General features: G+C 38.2%; 1 protein-coding gene across 2 annotated transcripts in view; it reads right to left on the bottom strand.

The window, feature by feature from the left end:
• shisa7b (shisa family member 7) overlaps window positions 1–14,593 on the bottom strand; it is a 39,436-nt gene extending 24,843 nt beyond the window's left edge. The window contains exon 1 of one of the 2 annotated variants that reach the window (XM_044137742.1): window positions 14,261–14,593. The gene's annotated coding sequence lies outside the window, so the exon portion shown is untranslated. The remainder of the gene's footprint in view (window positions 1–14,260) is intronic. The other variant, XM_044137743.1, reaches the window with a different exon arrangement.
• Window positions 14,594–14,851: the final 258 nt, after the last annotated feature.

Below are 14,851 nucleotides of genomic sequence, written 5' to 3'. Positions count from 1 at the left end.
ATCATACAAAATGTAGCTTGCTTTTCAGAATGTAGCATACCATCACACATAAAACAGGAGCTGACAGCAGAGCTGTGACTTTGATAGAGGTAGCAGGGGACGTGAGAGATGCCATATGGACCCATCTGACAGAGGGACAGAGGAAGAAATGGATCACAGATGTGTGAATGTGTTCTGTTTACAGAATGAGGCCTTCGTCGCTGGGAGTGGTCCAGCATCACACTGCTCTAAAGATCTCATTATTGTATAATGCTATTGATGTGACTACAAAATATATGAAATGAGTCAGAATGTTACATTCATCAAGTGTGACACTGACTAAAATTAGTCTGTTTATGAAAGAAAATAATCTCTTTCTGTAAAGTAGGAATGCAGGATATCAGAAAAGCATGTGAGATGTGAAAACATAGTTAAATGTTGCTACGGTGACATAAATAAACAGATAAGTGCACTTTCATGATTTGGGTTTAAATTAAACTTTCTATTCCATCAACTCTCTTGAAAAAATTGCATCTGGCTACAGCTGCTGCATTAGAAATGAAACTCTATTTTTGTTGCAACATAGTTATTAAGTATATTAAAAAAAACAATTTTATGCCCCTGCTAAATATTCTGCTGCTTTAGAGTTATACTATGAAAGTCATGCTGCAAATAAATTTGTAGATTTGGTGTCCCTGTATAATCTACAGCAGCTTAGAATTTAATATTTTCAGAATCTGGATAATTTGGAAAAGTCCGTCCGTCCATCCATCCATCCATCCATCCACCCATCCATCCATCCGTCCATCCATCCATCCATCCATCCATCCATCCATCCATCCATCCATCCATCCGTCCATCCACTGTGTTACGGTCTGTGCTGTGTTTTAGTGAAAGAGTGAAGCAATGTCACTGTTGTAATTTTTTCACTATTTTGAAAGTGTGAAGAAATAGATATAATATAAATCTCTAAATATCTGTTCTTGATCATAACTATATAAACATTGGATATTTACTTTGGTCTAAATGTTTGTACTGGTGCATCGCTAATAAATATAAAGCATATTTTCTGCGTCAGGTTCTGCTAATGACTGACTGTAACTGCAAAGACATTTCTCATTAACGTCACTCTCATGTCTGTCATTGAACTGGATTTTTGCCTCTAAACAAAAGTGACAGTTTGTAAAGCTTAGTGAACTCAGATAGAGCCAATACAGAATTCAGAACCCACTTGGATCCAGAGTTAGAATAATACACCGCCTCAAACACATGCCTCAAAATGAAAACATACCCTAGCAGTGAGTGCTGTTAATTTTAACTAACTTATGATTCATTTTCAGGTCACAGTTACAAAAAAGCAGCTTTAATTTATGGTATCAGTCATTTGCTAATTGCAGATAGATTTTACAGCATTTTTTTCTTCCCTTTCGCCCAAGACTCTTGGATCCTTCTGTTACATTTCAGAGCAAACAGAAATGAGATCACCATCAGGACAAGACTCATCTCCTGGAGCAACAACAATACTTCCAGCTGATACTGTAGCAGTCAGAGCGGCAGCTCCAAAAAAAGAAAAACCTCAACAAGACAGCAGAGAAGGAGAGCTGAGAAAATAAATGATTGGTTGTAAAATATAAGTGAAGGGGAAAAATAGAAGAACAGCATGTTCTGGGGTTAGGGTCGGAGCTGAACTACATCCTGAATCACAATAACCTAAATAGGCCGGTCCTCCTCTCTGCTGGAAAGTTCTGGGCGCTCTGCTGCCCTGACAGCTTGGCTTCACATCAGTGTGTCTCGACCCTCCAGGGGCTTTTCCGACCCGCTTCCTCAGATGTCGTAATTAAGAAGCCCCCGCTGACAAATAGCTGAACTTCCACTGGCTTTCTAGGCGGCAAGTGTAATGATTCAATAAAAACTGGGAATATGTGAGCGCATGTATAAAAGTGTGGATTTAACACATTGAAGTTAACACTTTTATGCTCTGCATGGTGCTGAAGTACCATTTCTTTCTGTTCATTATGACTGCTGAATCTGTACATGATGGTTATGTTTAAAGAAGTGTACGGTATTAGTTGTAATAAAATTAACACAACAAAGAAAGAGCACAGAAAATAAAAATTAAGCACCACATCCGTGTCATGGATGAACTTATACCCTGTATTCTGTCCCCCAGCTGATTTGGCAGTCTGTCTGTCCAACACGCTGTCTGTCTGCACTATTTTCTGGTGAACATGCCAGTGTGGCTGCATGTAAATCCCCGCTGTTATCCCTCTGTCTTCCTGCTTCTCCCGTCTCCCTGCTGATCTCGGTCATTTGCCTTGCTCTGTTTGTGACACACATGCATGAATTTGTCCTGCTGACTCCCTCCTAGCCGTGTGTACTAGGAATCACTAAACAGAATTAACACCTTTACATCATAAATCATTTTACATACACTTTTGTTACACTACATTGAACAGTAATAACTTTGTTCAGATGAATGAATTCCTCTTTTGTGGCCAAATCTGCAACTCTATTTGTCTGATTTAAGAGAATGAATCTCTGAAAAACCCTATGTCTTGGTATTTTTATTAATTTGTTCATTGTATGATTTGTCAGCAAACAATATGTCAAATATTTTCTATTCATTTATCTAAACTGCAGTAATCGTCTTGAAAATTGAAAATGCAGTTATTTTAAGCGCTGAGTGTTATAAAACCTAAATGTATGAGTAATCCTCCCCTAAGCGATGCAAGCTTTTAGAGTTTGGCAACTCTGTAATGTTGTGCCTCACTTACAGGGATGACAACTTGTAGATCGCAAAGCATATGGACATGGCTACTGTCAGAGACTTTCGTTTCTGTTAAGGCTTTTGGTTGCTAAAGTAAAACAGGCAATTTTTGTAAAGCAGGACCCTGTTCCTTTTTTTACATAAAGCTACAAAATATGAGGCATTTTATTTATTATTAATTTAAGTGATAGACCAACAAAAGGTAGTGGACAACTATGAAGCTAAAAGAAAACCACAGCCCTACAAACACAAACACTGATCTTGACAAGCGCATGAAACAGGCTTCTTCAGGACACCAGCCACAGAAAGAAGTGTACTTTTTATCATTAAACTGCATGAAGTAATCGAATTTAATCATATTTCTGAGTTTTCTGAAATGTATTACTCATGGAACAAATGAGAAAAAATTACATTTCAAAAGTTTTCAAACATCATTAATTGGAATTAAGTGCTGTGAGAGTCAAAAGTTTTATTTTGGCATTTTTACAATAATGATAAAAGGTGCAATAAACGCCCCTCGCTCTGCAGCCTCACGTTTTCTTCCAGGATTGCTTTGTATTTAGCTCCATTCATCCTCCAAACACCATTCAGAGAAAAACAATCCCACACCATGATGCTGCCACCACCATGTGTCACCGTACTAATACTGTGTTTAGTCTCGTTATAAGCGCAATGTGGCAAAACTCAAAAAAGTTAAACAAATATCAATAATTTTGCAATGCATTGTAACAATTACTGTACAAATAATTTTTACTGCTCTGAAATTTTTATTAAATAAAAATGCAGACCCAGAATTCAACCAATCACTAATGAGTGTAACATTAATTAACCAGAACAGAAAACAGAGTGTGTGCATTAGGGGACAGTTTAAGCACTAAAGCATAGACGTTGTTCATCTGTGTCATGTTTACAGTACACTGTAGGTCTGTCTCCATATTGTATGCATGACTGACTTTCATTGGCAACAGCACATGAGTTTTAAAGACACAAAAGCTCCCTGACAGGCGGTGACCCCCTCCGTCATGGCACAAACACTGTCTTTCCTCACTCCATCCATCCATTCACTCCTTCCCTCCCTCCCTGGCTGTGCGTGGGTTGGAGTGTTTCACTAGGAATAGCTTAGCACCACTGAAACGAGATAATGTAAAACAACAACAGAGGACAAAAAATGTAACGTTGAAAGAATGTACTCATTTCATGTTTAAAATATTTGTAAATGCGCCACAAATTTGAAGAGAAAAAAAAACGTTGCTGTGCTGTCCATCATCCATATCAACACTGTTCAGTCAGCCATCGTCTCAGAACTAACATGTTTTAAAGAATCTGCTCTCAGTCCACTCCATTCCTCCTTTAACACCACTTTCTTTCATCCACCTCCTCTGACCGCTTTTCTTTACCCACAATCTCAACCTTTCTCTGCCTCCTCTCATCTCTATTCACCCCCTCCTCCTGACACCTCCCCACTATGAAGCATGCTGGGAAGAGAGCCAGTACATAAGGGCATGCAGCAGCAGCAGCAGCAGCAGCAGTAGGACTTGCAACAGCGTAGCTCTGTATTGTAATATGGAGTGGGGCGAAGCTTGCAGAGCCTTCAGCGCAGTGAACTCTGTCCATAAAGGTCAGTGCACTGCCCTTGTGTTGTCCACTGATGCAGCGATGAAACAAAACGAGCTTCAAAATAAAAATCCATAAATGTACCCTGGTTTTCAAATGACTACATAAAGAGTGAAGTATTCCACGAGGTCCAGGCCTCCATTAACTGTCTGTTATTGCACAGTGATGTAAAACGGCTTTTCATGGAGGGCGATCTGCTTGTTGCAAACCTGAACCGTCTATGCACTGTTCAGAATAACTGTTTGGATTTGTATTAATGTACATATTAGAATTGTACAATATATCAATATATCAAAATACAGGGATTAAAAGAGCGTAAAACTAGAGTTACGGTGGATGTGATTTCAATCACAACATTGAAATCCAAGCCCTAAAATTTGTCCAGTAACAAAACGTGGATTCATCCAGTTTGCCTGCAGGGCCGGGGGTCTGTTGCCAATCTCCAACATGACAAAACATGGCTGCAGAAACGAAAACCATTAAATTGGTTTTTCTCTCAGTTTAACTACAGTTCCTTCTTGTCGTCACAATTCAGTAGTTTTTGTTTTAATCTGTGTGAGATACTGGAGCAATGCTTAGCTAGTGAGTTAGCAGTAGGTAAAGAAGTAAAGTTTAATTAAACACCATCTACATTTAATTAAAAGAATAATGAAAAGGCTCTTTAAAGCACAATAAAAGAGTATGGTTAAAGTGCTGCTGAAGACAAAAACAAACTCATTCTAGGAATCCCAATTGATTCTCAGTCACACATTTAAACGTATCTGTTTCTATTCCTGCGCTGAGTTTTCTTCCCGTAAACTTGAATTTGTACAATTAGATCAACAAATGCACCTCATAGAGCCACGATTCAAAATATCTCATTTTACCATCTGTACAGCTAATTACTGTTGCTACAATGTGATTACTTATTAAACTACTACATATTTTCATCTTCTTTTAAACAGGCAATAATTCAATAAGGACATTATTTCCAGCATAATTGTCCAAAACCAACTACAGACTGAATATATCAGACGGATGGAAATAAGTGACATTTCCTCCTTAAATAAAAACATTTTAAGTCATGGACGAGATTCCAAAGTTAACTGGCTGCAATATCGAACACATAGTACAGTCAAGTAAAAGCTAAAGTTCAGACTTTCTTTAAAATGTTCAAATATGCAACATTTTTATTTAATTGTAGTTACATGAGTAAATGTAACTTGTTGCTTCACTGCCTGTTTGAGTCATAATGGAGCTGAACTCATCCGTCCATCCATATCTGCTTGTTCTTACAAATTACCCGATATTACAGTCATGTGTCTGAACTGTCTGAGGAAACAAGAGTACCCGGAGAGAACTCACACATGCACAAGGAGAAAAGTGAAACTTCATGCAGACAGATGTAAACCCAGGACCTTCAGCGCTACAAACCATCCCACCATGAAGCCCTGAGCTGAAGTCCGTTTATGTTCAAATCAGAACAAATTCAACATGGCCAATCTTCAAATGGAAATAAACAAAACATAACAAGACTGGTGGTATCACAGTGAATGAATATACACATTTTAAATACAGTAACAGCACACTATACAGAGAAATAATCTATAATGGTAGCACCAGATTTATTTGGTGCCTGTCAACCTACTTTGGAAACCCACTCATATAAAGGACTAAACAAAAGGACTCTATGTGTACAGTGATATTCTCATATTTAGATTGTAGACAGTTTATGTTTATTTATGTGATAACCATAAATCACAGAAGGATATCAAAAAATGTTCATGTGGAAGACCTAGATGTTAATCTTGTTGGAAGGTTTAAGAAACGGTTTTAAAATTGCTGTTTACTGATGCTCTACATCCAGTCTGACTGAGGCTGAGCCATTTAGAAAAAAATGGCACAATTTTTAATTTCTACGTGAGAAAGAGCAAACAAGTGCAGATATTTGCCAAAAGATGTCCACCTGTACCTGCAGGTAGAAATGTTTCTACAAACTAAATACATACCTACACAAAACATTTTAGATTTTTATTTGTAAAAAATTCTCCGTTGTGTTGACCTGCTTTAAAGAAAATGCCAATAAAATGGCTTACAGCTTGACGTTGATACCTGACAAAATGTATAAGACTGAAGGACATGCCAGATAAAAGATAACTAAACACAGAACGCCTCGTTTATTTTATGCCCAAATGCAATAAATATAAAGAAATATGAATGTACTGTTGGTATTTTGATCATGATCCTTGGATATGCTTCAACTGATACTACAGAAATCTCACTCAGTAGCTGAAAACAGTTTATGATTTCATTCATTTCAAACTTCTGTTCAGTAATTTAATGGGATCTTTGTTAAATATATGACATTAGAAATTGGTGCTGTAAATATGCAAGGATACAAACTGAATGTGGCTTTGAAAGTAAAAATCTGATTCCAAAATGAATGACTAGTTACGAAGGAGGAAAATATTAAATGTCATGAGCAGGTCGTAGCTGAATCAAGCAAATCTCTGAATCTGAATTTATAAAAGGATTTAAAGCTAAATACAAATATAAGCAGTTGCTTTATAACATAACTGTTCATAAAAACAGGATGTCAAAAAATGGCAACTCTTTTTTAGAAGCAATATGAGGAGTAAACATGTTTGAGAAGATGATTAAGATATTTTATAAATTAAACATTAAAATATATTATACATTTTTAAATTATAAATTATACAGTTGGAATCAGATGTTTTCCTGCTGTATAAAAAGCATTTCCTGCTTATTGTAATCTAGATTTGGCAAAATTATTTAGATTCACTAAATGCCAGGATAATAAAAACAAATTAATAATAGAAAATTGCATTTATTGCCCAAGCCATATGGGAGCCCCAAAAAAACATATGGTTTCATAAGCTTCTGAAGCGTTTGCTCCTAATAACCTTATTAACATTTCAGGAAGCTAAAAAACCTGAGAACATAATTTGAACTATGAAGCAGGGAGGTGGCAGCATCATGATTCCCTCTTTGACTGGATTTAATTTTGCAAAATAAACAACCCTTCCTGTACACAGCAAAAACCTTAAATGTTTTCACAATATTAATGTTTTGTTATTGAGCTGCAGATTCTGACTTTGCAGCTTTCTCTGCTCTTGCTAAGAGCGTTTATTGACTTGTCTTGTTGGTGATGCAGCTCGAGCAAAGCTGAGTGGCCACCAAGTGCCGCTGCTCCAACTCTAATTATTTACCAAGAGGTTAGTCATGGCACTCAGGCCTGAAGTTGTGGACTGCTAACAGAATGAGAAAATGAAAACGCTCCTCGCTGGACCGGCGCCTCCCAGTTGGCTGTGAGGGAGGAGCAGATGTGTGAGGCCAGTCTTTCTGCCAAGCTCATCCACCATCTTCAACAGATTGGATTGTGTGGCAAACATCCCACTGCTGCACATACATGACTGCAAAACAGGATGTTTCATTTTCACCCTCCAAAGCTGTCTCCAAAAAAAATGGCACCTCTTTTTTTCCCCTAGGAAAGTGGAATAATTATCACATGGATTAGTTTGACTAATTTTTCAGCCGATGGTCTTTTCAAAGAACTAGTGGCTTTGCAGGGCGGCAGCTTTGGGAGTTTACAGCAAGGAGTGAAAAAAAAAAAAAATCAGTGTGTGAGATGTGTCAGAATTGTCCTCATTCATAGTGGCTGTCAAGATCTGCTTCACAGTTATGAAGAGAGCATGTGGATTAATAAGTTGAGCGGGAATGATGTAATTAATTAAACATTTGCATATTACATAGTTACTCTCACAACATTTGCTGCACTCTTGCTTCACTCAACCTCTTTCCTTTTTCACCAGGTTTTTGTTTTTATTTCAAGTGCTTTACAGTTTCAGGGTGTTGGGTAGATAAAAATAATAATTTTCCTAAGTGTGACTGTAAACCCCAATTTTGTTTTCAACATTTATGTATGTTTATATACTAGAAATATGTAAGTGTTTAATTGTGTACGGAAAGGGACATTCGACTTGCAAAATTAAAGACCAGTAAAGAGTGTAGAAACCGTTTAATGTTATACACATTAAACGGTGGATACCTTGTGACTGGAGTCACTTTTGTGCAGCCATGGAACGTTTACTATTACCAATTACATCTAATGCATCAAGGCATGAAAATCATTTCCAGTGTGTTTTTACGCTTTCCGTCCTTATTTACGACTGATGTGAATTTCTGGTTACATGACATGAGCTGCTGAAGCTATTTTTAATTACATGGTATTTTGGATGATTTATTTGCCCTCATGCATCAGCTGCTGACCTCCATTTTCTTTCATAGAACTGTCTCGACCAGAAACAGTCATGCAGGACGCTGGGAAAACTTTGAAAAAGCAACTAGAGATTCATAAAGAATTGTTCATTAGTGGATGTTGTTACAACTTATGTTGTAGCATTCATTAATAAAAGACAAAAATCGCATTTCTTCTCTTCTTGCTTCTTTGTGTTTCAGATCAGAAAAATATATCCTAATAGACAAAGATAGTCTGTAGTTATTATTTCATTTAAGGAAAAAAAATCTATCCATGACTAGATCAAACTCTCTAAAATCTGTAAAAGCAGAAAAAAATAGTATTTGTCCCAAACATCAGACATTTAAGAACAGATGAGAAACAAACACTTATGAGACTAAAGTGGAGTCCTTTTGAAGGTATGAATACATCTGGTATGTAACAAATCATTTCAGAAAATGATCATCAAATCAACAGTCAAACTGTGGTTGCTAAATGTGTTTGAGGCTCTGAAACATTTAAGTGTGACCAAAAAGCAAACAAGAACTTCATCATTTTATTATACAACTAAGTAATGTGACTTTATGTTTTATAGATAAATTCAAGAAAAGAAATTGGAACAGCTCAACATTATTGAGTCGGGTCATTTTATTACCTTTAATCTTTGGGCTGTCTTCATTGTTAAACCAGGTTATGAAAAATTTATCTTGTTTTAGGAAATTTGCATTTTTTTCAGTTTTATATTTTGGAAACCCAAGAAAAATTAGCAATATGGCTTACAGTGAGCACTTACCCTAACAGGAGAGTCTTTAGGTTAAAACTGCATCATCTATTGTCAATATCATAACAGAAATATCACTATGTGAAGTTTTATTTCAAATCTAAATTCAAATTCAAAAATACTTTTCCCAATATTTTTCCCAAATAACCAATACTATTTATCTCAAAGGAGCAATATTATTTGTCCATTATATTTTAGGCTCATGGAATTCACACTTTGGATGCCGATAAGATATTTAGCCTGTTTGAAGTCTCTCTGCAGCAGATCTTCACACCTGATGCACTATTTTGGTTCCCCAGACACTAAACCTTAAATGCATTAATATTGTCAGTTGGACTATTTACTAATAATTTTGTGATTTCTTTTTTGTTATTATTGGGGAGCTCAACTATGAGTAGTGAATCCTGAGAAAATAGCATCATCCAACATCACCTAGTAAAACAAATGGTGCCCACGTTGAGCATGTGTTTGCTCCCGCTCTTACTGTAGAACATAAAACCCATTCAGTACAGATTTATTCTCATCTGGTTGTTATTCATCATGAACAAACGCAAACAAATAACTTTAACCCAAAGGAAGTCAATAGAGCCCCCAAACCGATTTCACAAATACTCAAACATCAGTCAAAGCACTTTAAAATACTGAAAGCTCCTGCCAGAAATTCTTAGAAAACCCAGGCAGTGCAGGTTGTCACCAAAATGACTGCTGGAACCAGTAACTGTCAGAGTCAGACCTAAAATATTCCAGCAAGATAAAACCATTACCTGTTAAGCTGCTAAAACATTCTAACTGCTTGAAAATAACATTTTCTAATTTATAAATAGTGTGCTATCATATTCACAATGAAAGCTCAGTGACTAGCTGACACCCAATAGTCAACATTTCTATTTGAATGTATTCCAATTTTTTAGAAACCATTAAAAACTCTGATGTTAACCATGTCTGAGTAAAAATGATCCTACTTTAGCTTAAGGGGAAAAAAACTAATTAGTTAACTCTAAAACTAGATTAAAACACAATTATGAAAACAGGCAATAATTTGTCCATATAAAGAATGAGAGTAGAGTTTTACAAAGTCACATTTGTCCTTTTTATTTTACCGGAAATTATTCTGCTGTTTAACAGTGAAGGGTTAAGACTGCCTGTTTTAAAATTCATAGTCTGAAGCTTACACCCACAGATGTTGAATCAGGTGAAATAGTCACTGACCAACATGGTAATGTTTGTTCCTGAAGGAAGCCCTGAGCTGACTACACCACCAGCCATGTTCCCACATGTCCGACTGTGACGTGCACACCTGAGACGCTCTGAAAGTCGAAAGCATAAACGCAGTGGAGGCCATTTAGCTCGGCACATAAGCCCGTTCCTGGCGTACTCTCTGGGGCACACGGAGCCTGACCACCAATCAGATTAATCACCACTGACTCACAAAACAGCCATGATGAATGGTGAAAGCTGCAGACGGTCCACCTCCTCCAGCTCGCTGGGAATGAGCTCGCAGGCCAAACAATCTATAGGAGAGCTGGAGTCACCCATCATAAAAGAAAGCACAGCCATTTAAAACCCCTGACAAGTCTGCTTTTTAGGAAATTAAAGAATGCAACTGAAAAATAGAACCCAGAACAGACTGCATTTTAAAGCACATCTCACTTCTGATAGTTATATCACCAATTTATAAGCTGCAGAACGTATCGTCAGGAGGATACACAAACTCTCTGACCTGCTCACTCTCCTGTCAGTGATTCCCTGCATTTCCAAGAATGCCTTCCAAGCAGCCTGCACAGAGTGGGTGAGAACTTGCTGATTTCACCCAAAGGTAGGCGTCTAGAGGCTTACAAACAGCTTGAAAGTGTGATCATTCAGCTGTAGTGCTGCACAAATCGCATAATCGCGTGCAGCTACACCCCTCACTCAAACAGAACATGTCCTCTGGCGGCACCTGGGTCCAGCAGGGCTTTTCGCTCTGGCCTCATTCAGGACGCTGGTGTGACTCAGTGGCTCTCAGAAAAAGCATTTTATGGCTGTTTTTATTATTTCTCCTAAGGATCAATCAAGAAACAAAACAAGTAATTTATCAGTTCACAAAGTGAGTTATTAATTTGTTTCATCACACCAACTGGCAGCAAAGACTACTGTGTTGTTATGAATGAGACGCCGGATTTAAATTTTTTAATTGATGGTTTCACAACATTAACATTTCTTAATAGGGCAGTAAAAAGGCCAATACTTGTCCTTTACAACTGCTGTCTATATGCAGGGCATGTCCTCTAGACAAAGAGGACCTTTTTCATGGCCATTTTTGTTTGATTTCTTATGTCAGGTTTTATTTATTTGACTTTGTTTGAAGAAAAAGAAACATCTGTTGTTCAGAAAAAATCATCAATAATACTTTCCTTACTGACATACTATTGGCTCAAGATCTGCCATCAAACATCAACTTCTACTCAATGAATGTGTTGACCTTATTGCAACAGCCTGGGAACTTTTACTATGATGTGGTAGCATACAAACCATTACTAGTATGACTGACAGCAACACTCTTTGTAGTGGAACCTGTTACTGAGTGAAGAAAACTCAGATTTAGCTTTTTTTCTCATCAGTGAGGCATTGAGAACTGAAGTCAGCAGAAGTACAGAGACATCCATCCATCCATCCATTTTCTGTTCACCCTTGTCCCTAATGGGGTCGGGAGGGTTGCTGGTTCCTCTCCAGCAACGTTCCGGGCGAGAGGCATGGTCACCCTGGACAGGTCGCCAGTCTGTCGCAGGGCGCACAGACACATAAGAAATAATATAAAAGTGAAATGTGTTGTCTGCCACATATTGAGCCATGTCTGTGGTTCATTCAGAGTGTGGTTCTTCCAGCAGATAACAGAAAGGCTGTTCAGATTATCATGAACTTTATTTTTTAAATGGAGATGTCGGATAAAACATAAAATATTTTTAATACTCTTCCATTACCTACTAATAGTTCTTAAAGAGGAACCAGAATTGGTTAAAATTAGTATTGGCAGATCAGAATTTTACAAACAAAATTCTTAAACCATGTATTTTAATCAAATATTTAATTACCGAGATAAATAAAATAATATTCGGGGCACAAAATGATTCGTTTGCAAAATGAAATGGGGTCAGGATGGGTAAATGGGGCTGCAAATTAGTAAAGGCGCAAATCGACCCGCAGCCTGTTTATACGCACTGCCAGCTGTGTTTAATTACTGATGTGATCAATACTTTCACATGTCATCCAAAATACTCATTTAGCTTTCTGTTTGGATCTGCTACAATTAAAAAAATGAAGTTATGCCAAGGCAGCTGTCAGGACAAAATGAACAATTTGTAAATATCAATTTGGATTTGGAAATTCTATTTTTTTTCCCATAATGTTGTGATTGGAGACGGCACAATAATGTAGAAGTCAGCCTGGTTCCTGCATTACAATGAGGCCCTGGATTCAAATCAAACGGTGGAGTTTGGATATTATTTCTATTTTTATGTGCTCTATCTTTCTCCCATCATCCAAAGCATGTTAGACTAACTGCTGACCATGAACTACTGTTCATGGTTGTTTGTTTCATGTGTCTGTGAAAAAAGAAATAAAAAGAAATATGAAAAAAGAATACAAAAAAAGAAATATGAAAGTGTGTCTGTACAGTTTTTAAAAGGAGATCACAGGTGAATTTCAACAAATTTTCCATTTGTTACTGTTCTGCAGTTTTCACACCAACTATTTTATGCAACCTAACAAGTGAACTCTTAAGAGCCTAAATTACAGAGGATGGGAAGCACTTCTCTAATGCACCCTCACTTCAGTGACTGGATGAGACAGGTGTAGGTGTATGATCCTAGTTGAAACACATCCACAACCACACATGGCCCCAAAACAATACGCAGGGTGATATCCACAAACATGCACCTACACACACACACCTACACGGATGAATACCCAAACACACATTCGCACACCTACAAATTCACACAGGCACAGAATAAGTCAGGTAAGGCTAGCCAGCCCCTATGAGGCCCATGAGAGAGTAAAGTAGGGGGCGGGAGGCGGTTAGTTTGCAGTGTTTCTGCATCAGGACGATGCATTAACATTCATGAGCCAATTATACTCCCCTTAGAGCTAGTCATGAGTGTGTGTGCCAGTGTTTCTGCAAATATCCCATCAATCTTTATTTCCTTAAAACTCCACTACATTGCAGAAAACACACTTTTATGGGAAGGAAAAATACAACCTCCTAATTTTAAGCAGCCAGATGAGTCAATGTATGGAAGCTGCTGCTGCATTTAGAGCATCACAGAAGACATAAAATGGGAGGGTTTTTGTTGCATTATGTTGAGGCGTTACAGTATTGTATTGTATGCATGCATGGCAGCAGATGAGAGCGAACACCCCCGTGATAAAGACAGTTTACCACACTGCAGCACAAACATCGATACAATGAAAGCAATGAAACGCGTCCCCCCTCCACCCCCCTCCCCGCCGTTTTACGCAGAGAGGATGCTGATCCCAGAGATGCGGCACCAGTCACCATTTTCCCCCTTTAAAGAGGCGGAGTGGGAGACAATAGCTCGCAAGAACTGATCCACAATGCGGAGGGGATTTTTTTTTTAATCGTCTCAGTTAATAAACAGAAGCTCAGCAGTGAAGCGCACAGACATTGCAGTGCCACACATGCGCCTTAACAGGTTTAAATGTGCCATCACGTAAAACCTCTACGATTCATTTACCCGTGAATAAACTGTTACCCCTGCAGTGTTTTAATGACATTTGCCACCTGAAAAGCAGTCAACATTTAAGACTTCCCACTCCGATGTCTTCTCTAATTTAACATTTCCTTAAACTAACAAGACAAGCAGGGAATTTGTTTGTTTTTTACCTTTGTTATCTTCGCTCGGTTCCCTCTGTGATCCCAGCGTGGTGAAATAAAACGTGTCACCTTACATGTTTCATTGTAAATTCCCAGTTCTGGAGCAGGGGGAATTGGTTAGCCGCAGTGACGTTTCTCCTCCAGCATAAACAGAAAACAAGGAAAACAAAAACAAAGCAGAGTTAGAAGCTCATAACATCAGCGGGGAGGACGTGTCTGCGCAGTAATCCTGTCACGTTAGTTGAGAGCGGGCTCTGCGGTGAACGTCTGACCCGCACCAAGGCTCCGCGTACGTGGCTGTTGCCGCTTCTCCGCCTGCCTCACTGAAACATGTTACTCTCTCTGAGCGATGCTGTGCTCCGTGGCCAACTCATTGATTGGTTAATGTGGCGTTTGCCTACGTTCGCATTCCCAAACTGCTGGGAATGAATGACCAATCCTAAAGCAGGCAGTTCCGATCATCAGATCTGATTGGCTGTCATATTTGAAAGCGTAAGTTCCCGGTAAACTCGCTTGTGACAGGTCATGTAAATAGTAATGTGCTGATCGGAAATGGACTAAGCAAAACATTCATCAGTCATTAATCGACTTTACTGGCGT

The sequence above is a fragment of the Gambusia affinis genome, linkage group LG14 (assembly GCF_019740435.1).
Source record: "Gambusia affinis linkage group LG14, SWU_Gaff_1.0, whole genome shotgun sequence".
Taxonomy (NCBI): Eukaryota; Metazoa; Chordata; class Actinopteri; order Cyprinodontiformes; family Poeciliidae; genus Gambusia; species Gambusia affinis.
The sequence above is the reverse complement of the archived record's forward strand: the minus strand, read 5'-3'. Positions and strand labels throughout refer to the sequence as shown.